The 8,025-nt window shown below is 34.8% G+C and overlaps 1 long non-coding RNA gene across 1 annotated transcript; it reads right to left on the bottom strand.

Moving 5' to 3' along the window:
* Positions 1-56: 56 nt before the first annotated feature.
* On the bottom strand, positions 57-606 carry LOC124419908. The gene is made up of 3 exons (XR_006940891.1): positions 466-606; positions 246-388; positions 57-183 (listed from the first exon to the last, which is right to left on the bottom strand). It is a non-coding gene; the product is annotated as an uncharacterized LOC124419908 (long non-coding RNA).
* Positions 607-8,025: the final 7,419 nt, after the last annotated feature.

The following is an 8,025-nucleotide window of genomic DNA, read 5'->3' on the forward strand; positions in this document are numbered from 1 at the left end:
AATGACTTATTAGGATGAATGAAATATCCTATTTTACTATATTCACGTAAATAGTAGCGGTGGAAATCTTGGTAGCACTATAATTACGGTGTATAGTAAACGATAAATATCACTTAGTTTTATTCTGAAACGCAATTCCTTAAGTTTTTGGTCATATATGTTCAAATATTGGTATATTTGGTGCTATAAAAATTACCAAACAAAAATTATTCCAATTCAAGGCCAATTAAGGCACTACAATTTACCTTTCCGAAAGCTAATCCTAACATGCGTTTGTGAATTTTATTCGTATCTTTCCAAAGAAATGCTAATATTCGCAAAAATGTAAGTGGATCTCAAAAGTGTGGTAATACGCTGATATTGTAAATCCGATTCCAGAATTTATAAACTAAAAAAAAATATGCCACGGAAAAGTAATATGCCACTGTAATCACATGTCGCTTATAGTATTTAATTTTTGCTTACCCAAGGAGTTTGAAAATAATTAATTTATTGGATTAATTTGAAAAAAATAATTTATAGCTTCTATATAATCAATTTAATTGATTCAAACGATGGCAAAAATACTTGTAACTTTTCAATTTATAAAAATTTGGACTTTTTCATTGATTACCGTCAAGTTGATTTAGTGAATGAAAAGGAAGTGGTTTACACGATAATTCCGAAGTCTAAGTCTTCGTCTTCGTATATCAAGAGATTATTCTAAGTAACCGTGTAGATTGTTCTAAATTGTCAGTGTTGGACAATTAAGTTTGCATAATTGACTAACTGTAAGTTTACCATCTCAGAATGATGGCATGACATAAATATTAATAATAACACGAAATCGTTACAAAACTGCTACGTTGTGTTGATTGAAATCTCATTTTAATCAAGAGAACGAACAGGCAGATTTCACTTTGTGTCGCAAAAGAAAAACAACAAAAAAATGTGGATGAATATATGAGTAGAAATCATGGACGAATATCGGATGCATGAAACCTGCCCATATACTTTCCTTTCAAATCCTCGATATCGTATAATGAATTTCCTATCTTCTTTATAATTCGACATTTCAAAAATTTTGGTAAAAATTTCGAATTAATAGCCTTCGAAAAATCACTCTGTGAAAAATTTCGAACAAAAACTTCCTGATTCTCACAAAAGTTTACTGGTCTACATCTCGTATTATAGGTCTTACTGGATTTATCATGGGCTTTAGACAATTTCTCGCTTATATTTCGCCTAATATGGTCTAATTTGTCCGCGTCAACTTTTATATCGAAATCGTCATTCTGTAGGCATCCAAGTTTAGTTAGTAATTCGTATGTTGATCCATGCTGGACCATGTTTTGTCCTGTTAAGGCATAATAAGGAGAACAACCAATGACAGAATGAAAGTCGCTACGAAGTACGGTTAAGATTTGGGGAATACAGAGATCGCAATTTTGATGATTATTGTCGTCCTTGAGAAATATTCGTACTTTTGAAATGATCTCGCGATTTGCCCTTTCACTCGCATTGGCCTGTGGTGAATATAAGCCAGTTCTGATGTGTATAATTCCATGCTGAATGAGAAAGTCTGAGAAGTCTTTTGACACAAATTGCTTGCCATTATCGCTGTGAAAATATTGGGGAACGCCGTAAGCTGGGAAAATCGTATTCTGAAAGTACTTTACTATGTTAGCCGAAGTGGCTGCCTTCATAGGTTTTAAAAATAAATATTTAGTGAGATGATCTATGACTATAAAAAGTGAGGAATTTTGGGACTTTGTCCTTGGATATGGGCCCAAGAAATCGCAATATAAACGCTGAAATGGGCGTTGGGTTGTAAACCCGTCCCCCATCAAAGGTCTTAGGGTTTGATTTGGGGCTTTTACTTGTTTGCATAAATCGCACTGACTGACATATTCCCGAATTTCCTTACACATAGTGGGCCAAAAATACTTTTGGCGAATACGTGCCAGTGTTTTCTGATAGCCACCGTGGTATCCAGTTCTTTTCTATTATCGTCCTACATAATGATCTTGGTAACCAAAGTCTCCATAGACTTTCTTCCTCAAATCCAGCACCTTCACGAAATTTTACCCTTTTAAGAACAAGGTTATCGGAAACACATAAATCTGGCAAGACATCCCCTTTATTTTTTACTGTGTTCCTAAGAGACTCATATTCACTTTCATCAAAGTCTGGGGATTTCAAGTCTATTTCAGCTGTTAGAACATTTAAATCAATTTCATCCACATCAAACCTTGATAATGTATCAGGTACGATGTTGAGGAAACCTTTACGATGCTCTATATTAAAATTAAAAGCTTGGAGCTTCAAACTCCACCTAGCAAGGCGACCATTCAAGTCCTTTTGGTTCATTAACCATTTAAGACTTGAATGGTCAGTGATTATATGAAAGGGCAATCCCTCGACATATGGCCTAAATCTCTTAACGCAAACTATGGCTGCCATACACTCCAGCTCGGTAACGGTATAGTTGCGTTGAGCCTTATTAAGTTTTTGGGAGACGAAGGCAATCGGCCTTTCTCTGCCTTCCTCATCATGCTGATATAGGACACCACCCACGCCTATCCTCGATGCATCGCATTGTATGATAAATTCGCGACTAAAATCGGGTTGGGCAAGGACTGGTGCAGAAGATAGTGCATCTTTAAGCAAATCGAATGAACAAATGGCCTCTTCAGAAAGTTTAAACGGTTTAACAGATTTTATTAAACAATCTGTGAGCGGACCCGATAAATCGGCATAATTCTTTATAAAAACCCGGTACCAGTTTGACATACCGATGAATCGGCGAAGTTGTCTTGCCGTTTTTGGCAGGGGAAAGGAACTAATGGCTTCAACCTTATCAGGATCTGCTTTTAGGCAGCCTTGACCTACTCTAAAACCGAGGTACTTAATTTCCCTTTGTGCAAATTTACTTTTCTTCACATTGATGGTTAAATTTTCATTCTGTAAGCACTCTGCAACCTCTCTTAAAAGTTGCAAATGTGAATCAAAATCAGCGCTACAGACCAGCAGATCGTCTAAATAAATAAAGACATTCTCACGGAGCCTTGAAGGTACAACCCGGTCCATTAATCGGCTCATCGTTTGGGGACCATTGCACAAGCCAAATGGCATGACGCGGTACTGATACAATGGTTTCCCCGGTACCGCAAATGCTGTCTTTTCCTTTGATGACTCCGTTAGCTTGATCTGAAGAAATGCGTCCTTTAGGTCGATTCCGCTTATGTAATGTGTGTCCTTTAATCTCGTTAACAGCCCATTGATGTGAGGTAGGGGATATGAGTCTTTCTTTGTGAGTTCGTTGACTTTCCTACAGTCCAAGCAGAGGCGTACCTTTCCTGGTTTCCGGACTAAGACAACGGGGCTGCACCATGGGGAATTTGATTCCTCTATAACATTCATTTTTAGGAGCCTATCTATTTCAGCATACGCTTCTTCCTGCCTGGGTGGTGAGAGTGGAAAGTGTTTAGATTTGACTGGGGCGGCGTCTCCTGTGTCTATGTGGTGCTCGACTAAAGATGTGCAACCTAATCCTACTTTTGAGAATGATGGGAATTCTAACAGGACCTTTTCTAACTCTAGTTTCTGTTCAGGTGTTAAATTGTGAAAACTGGCTTCCTCGTCATGAACAATTTCCAGATCCGCGACCTCGGGAATGATATTTGGAGCTAAAGCATATGACCTCCAGAAATCTACACCAAGATATGCATCTTGTTTGAGCGAAGGAACTAAGTAAAACATGATGGTTTTAACAACATTTTTATAGGTAACAGGAAGTGAACAAAACCCTATGACAAGTTGTTTAGTTCCATCGGCGGTCGATACTGACGAGTTAAGGGCTTTGTACTTGATGTTGTGTTTTCGAAAGAAGGTAAGACAATCGTTTCCGAGGACATACTTGCACCAGAATCTAGCAGCCCTACAACTTCGTCCTCAAAAATTTTGATTTTAGCGAATGGTCGGTCGTCATTCTCGGTGCAAAGGCGAGTGCTTTCAAGTTGTTTCCTAACATTTCTACGAGCCTGGAATCTTTTCCTACATTTCAAAATCTTAGAGTTTGCGAAAATTTTATTCCTTATATTATGATAGTTTTGTTTGCGATTACTTAAAGATTGAAAATCTAAATTAGCTTGTGTTTCCTTGTCATGAGAGTCTGCTTGTAAAATGTGTGTATAGTGTATATAATTGGGTTTAATTGTTTGAAAATTGTCATTAGAAATATTTAACTCGGGATTTAACGGGAAGAACGAGAGTCCCCGGTTAACAACTCGCTCTTTTTGTAGTTTCCCACGTGTTGATTAGGACACTTCGGGGTAGTAACCCCTTTTTGCCCACATTTAAAACAAAAAATGTTCCTGACTTCCTCCGGGCAGTATATATACGAATGTCCATACTTGGTACAGTTCCAACATTGTAATTTGGATAAGTCAACTTGCCGGCGGTTTGCTTGAAATGCTTCAATCTGAGGATCATTGTCCAAGTCCTCCTCATTCGCTAACTTGACGATTAAAAGAAAATGGTGTATGGTTTCTGTTATCAAGCAAAAGCTTTTCTGCTCTTCGTGCAGTCTGCCTAAACGTTTCCAAGTTGTTGGATTCTGAATTGAAAATCATGTATCTTAAATTTGGATTTAAATTTCCTTTAATGATGTCTATAAGTTTTCGTTCTACAATTGGTTCTGACAGTCTGGAGTTCATGGACACTATTGCAGTGTGAAAATCATCATATGGTTCACGTGTGCCCTGTTTCCTAAGGGAAATTTTAACAACAATGTCATGATCATTCTCTAATGAACCAAATTGTTTTGAAATTGAATACTTAAAGAATGGATATTTGGCGTTAGGGTTTTGTTTAATGAAAAGCCAAAACCAATCCTCAGCTTTTCCTGCTAAAAACATATGTATATTATCCATTAACTGGTCTTCAGAGCAATTAGATCTAGAACTTAAGGTTTCTAACTTAAATAAGAAATCTGACACTCTCCCAATACCGTCATATTTTACATTCCAGTCCTTAAATTTTATTGAGTGTGGTAAACAACAACCTACACTATTATTTACGTTAGATGTGGGTGGCTGTATTGGTTGGGATAAATCATTTGACTCCCTTCGTGTCAACATGGCTAATGTACTTTTCATTGACGTTAATTCGTGTCTAAATTCTTCCTGTGTAGTAAGAATTGTTTGCTGTAGAGCCAATATAATAGGTTCAACTGTATCAGTATTTTCGAGCGGGGGCTTATAGGTTTGGCCCTGTTCGGTTGTGGGTATATTATCTGAATTGGGGTTCATTTCTGAAGTTTTAATATTTACTGCTATACCAGTTCCTGAAGTATTATTACTTGAAGTTGTATTCGGAAGATCTATATTAGAATATCTGGTTGAATTATCGTTGGTAGAGCTATGAACTAAATTATCCAACTGTGTACTAATATTAGAGTTAAAACTATCGCAATTAGTGGAATTGGTGTTATGACTATTTGAGGAATTCTGGAATTCCGTATTAACGTCAGTATTGGCTTGTTCTTGCGAAGTTTCTTTGGGTGTTGTATTTCCGCTGATATTAGATTGAAGGTGAGATGAATTTCGTGAGCCAGCAGTCTTACTACTCGGCGTGTTCAATCCCGGTCCTCTAATGGGTGTACGAAAATATTTGAAATTGTTTGAAATGGAGAGTGGAATAAATTCCCAGTGGAAGTTTCACCTATTTTCTTACCACGACCCCTTGAATTACTAACTCTACTTCCTGTACTAGTATTAGATCTGTTACTATTACTGTCTGCCTTTCTAGAAGATTGTCATGTGTTCAATATATGCTTACACCGATATGTTAAAAAGACTTATAATTTCCTGTATTCAAGTTTTGAGTTTATATAAAAGTTTTTAGAGAAATGTTAACATGAATCCATATAGTAAATAGAGATTGTGAGATTTGTCGAAGTACTGGTACGCATGTATACGCTACTATATACCATAGCGCATAGACTATACCGAATCATACTACTGACAAATTATGTCCAATTTAAAATGAACATCAATGACACAGTATATATGCATGTACTTCTATTCTCTTAATAAAATAGAAAGAAATTTTCCTATACCATAGATTTTAGATTATGAATTTGTTGCACGAGGTTTCCCTATTTCTGATTGTTAAACCCGGACTAACAAAATCGTAATCGTTATATAGATGTTTACTTTTCTAAAATCCAATCTATTTTATTCCCTCAAATTATCTCAAAAAAAATCTAAGTTCAACAGATTGCAACTCAGATAGAATATTCATAATTCAATTTACTGGGACTAATCGTGAAAAGAATCTTTTGGAAGATATTTGAAGTTTTGTGTTTGAAAATTTGACGAGCTATAAATTTGCTCTCGTTGGGCGCCATTCTATGTTGTGTTCTCTACAATCATCTAGATTTACGAGGCATGGTAGATTTTCTTTCCGGCTATCTTCAGTCGAGGTGTGGTTCTCATCTAGATTTTCAAAATAACACAACAGTAGAAAATTGATTCATGCCTCTTGGTATTGCCGTGATCAATATTATTTTAACAAATTTTACAAACTTTAGCCAGGTGATTTTATTGGCCTAGCAGCACATTTTTCCCACCCATGTCATACGCCTATGGCAATTATGGTGCTCATGATTTATATAATTGCCCCTTTAGCAAATCTTCAATCAATAATTTAGCTACACGGATTATACGAATATGAATTGCTAAATATATTAAAATTAGAGAAATGTTAAAAATGAATCCGTGTAGCTAAATTATTGATTGAAGATTTGCTAAAGGGGCAATTATATAAATCATGAGCACCATAATTGCCATAAGCGTATGACATGGGTGGGAAAAATGTGCTCCTAGGCCAATAACTTCACCTGGCTAAAGTTTGTAAAATTTGTTAAAATAATATTGATCACGGCAATACCAAGAGGCATGAATCAATTTTCTACTGTTGTGTTATTTTGAAAATCTAGATGAGAACCACACCTCGACTGAAGATAGCCGGAAAGAAAATCTACCATGCCTCGTAAATCTAGATGATTGTAGAGAACACAACAGATTTAGAGATTACTTAAACAGCTTTAGATTTTGTTTCAAGGAAAAAGTCCTGGTTTCGAAAATTTTTACGAAAACAATTTTTTACCAACAAAAACCGATTGTAATTAGTTAAAAATGTTGAACCTCACTATTTTATAATGTAATGTACTTTTTTATAATGTTTCATATCTCCGTAAATACTAATTTCTTAATGAAAAATAAGTTTAACTTTAGAAAATGTTGAACGTTTTTGGATAATATATCATTTTAAAAGATTTTTTGCTTCGCCTGAAAAATTTGTTCAATGGGCTTTTTAGATTTCATAATTCGAATTATTATTTAAAATTATTAAGATTAAATAAATTCATTGCATTCTTTAAAATTTAATAATCTAAACATAAAGTTTTTCGGTTCAGTCTGCCACATACATATTTGCATATGTATGTAAGAATTAAAATTAAATACAAAAAAATATCAGGCAAAAAGTTACATGACAAAGATGTTGTTTAATCAGAATCAGCATATCATTGGAGATCATGTCTTTATGCGAGACTTTCGAATAATCGAACCCATGCAAATTCAATTTTTCGAAAACGATGTTATTTCAAGCTATTTGTTTAGTATGTATTTTCTGAATATATTTAAAACATTTTATAATAAATGTAGAAAAAATATATAAAATAATATTAATAATCAAAATTATTTTTAATGCTACATAAATCTTTCTTAATTATGTAAACATTCTGAATTTATTTTTGAAGTTTTGAAAACATTTTTTAACTGTGGAAGAGGAAGACATTTAGAATGAGTTGTATTAACACTGTTATTAAAGAAGTCACGACATAAATTCATTTTGCACCAATGCAATTTTTTTTTTGCGGGGATAACAATTCAGTCTAGTTCGATGATAAAATAGGGAAATCCTATCTTAGTTGTATATCAAATAAACAATCACCCCGTGTCTATATTAGACAAATAT

This window comes from Lucilia cuprina, chromosome 5 (genome assembly GCF_022045245.1).
Source record: "Lucilia cuprina isolate Lc7/37 chromosome 5, ASM2204524v1, whole genome shotgun sequence".
NCBI classification, from domain to species: Eukaryota; Metazoa; Arthropoda; class Insecta; order Diptera; family Calliphoridae; genus Lucilia; species Lucilia cuprina.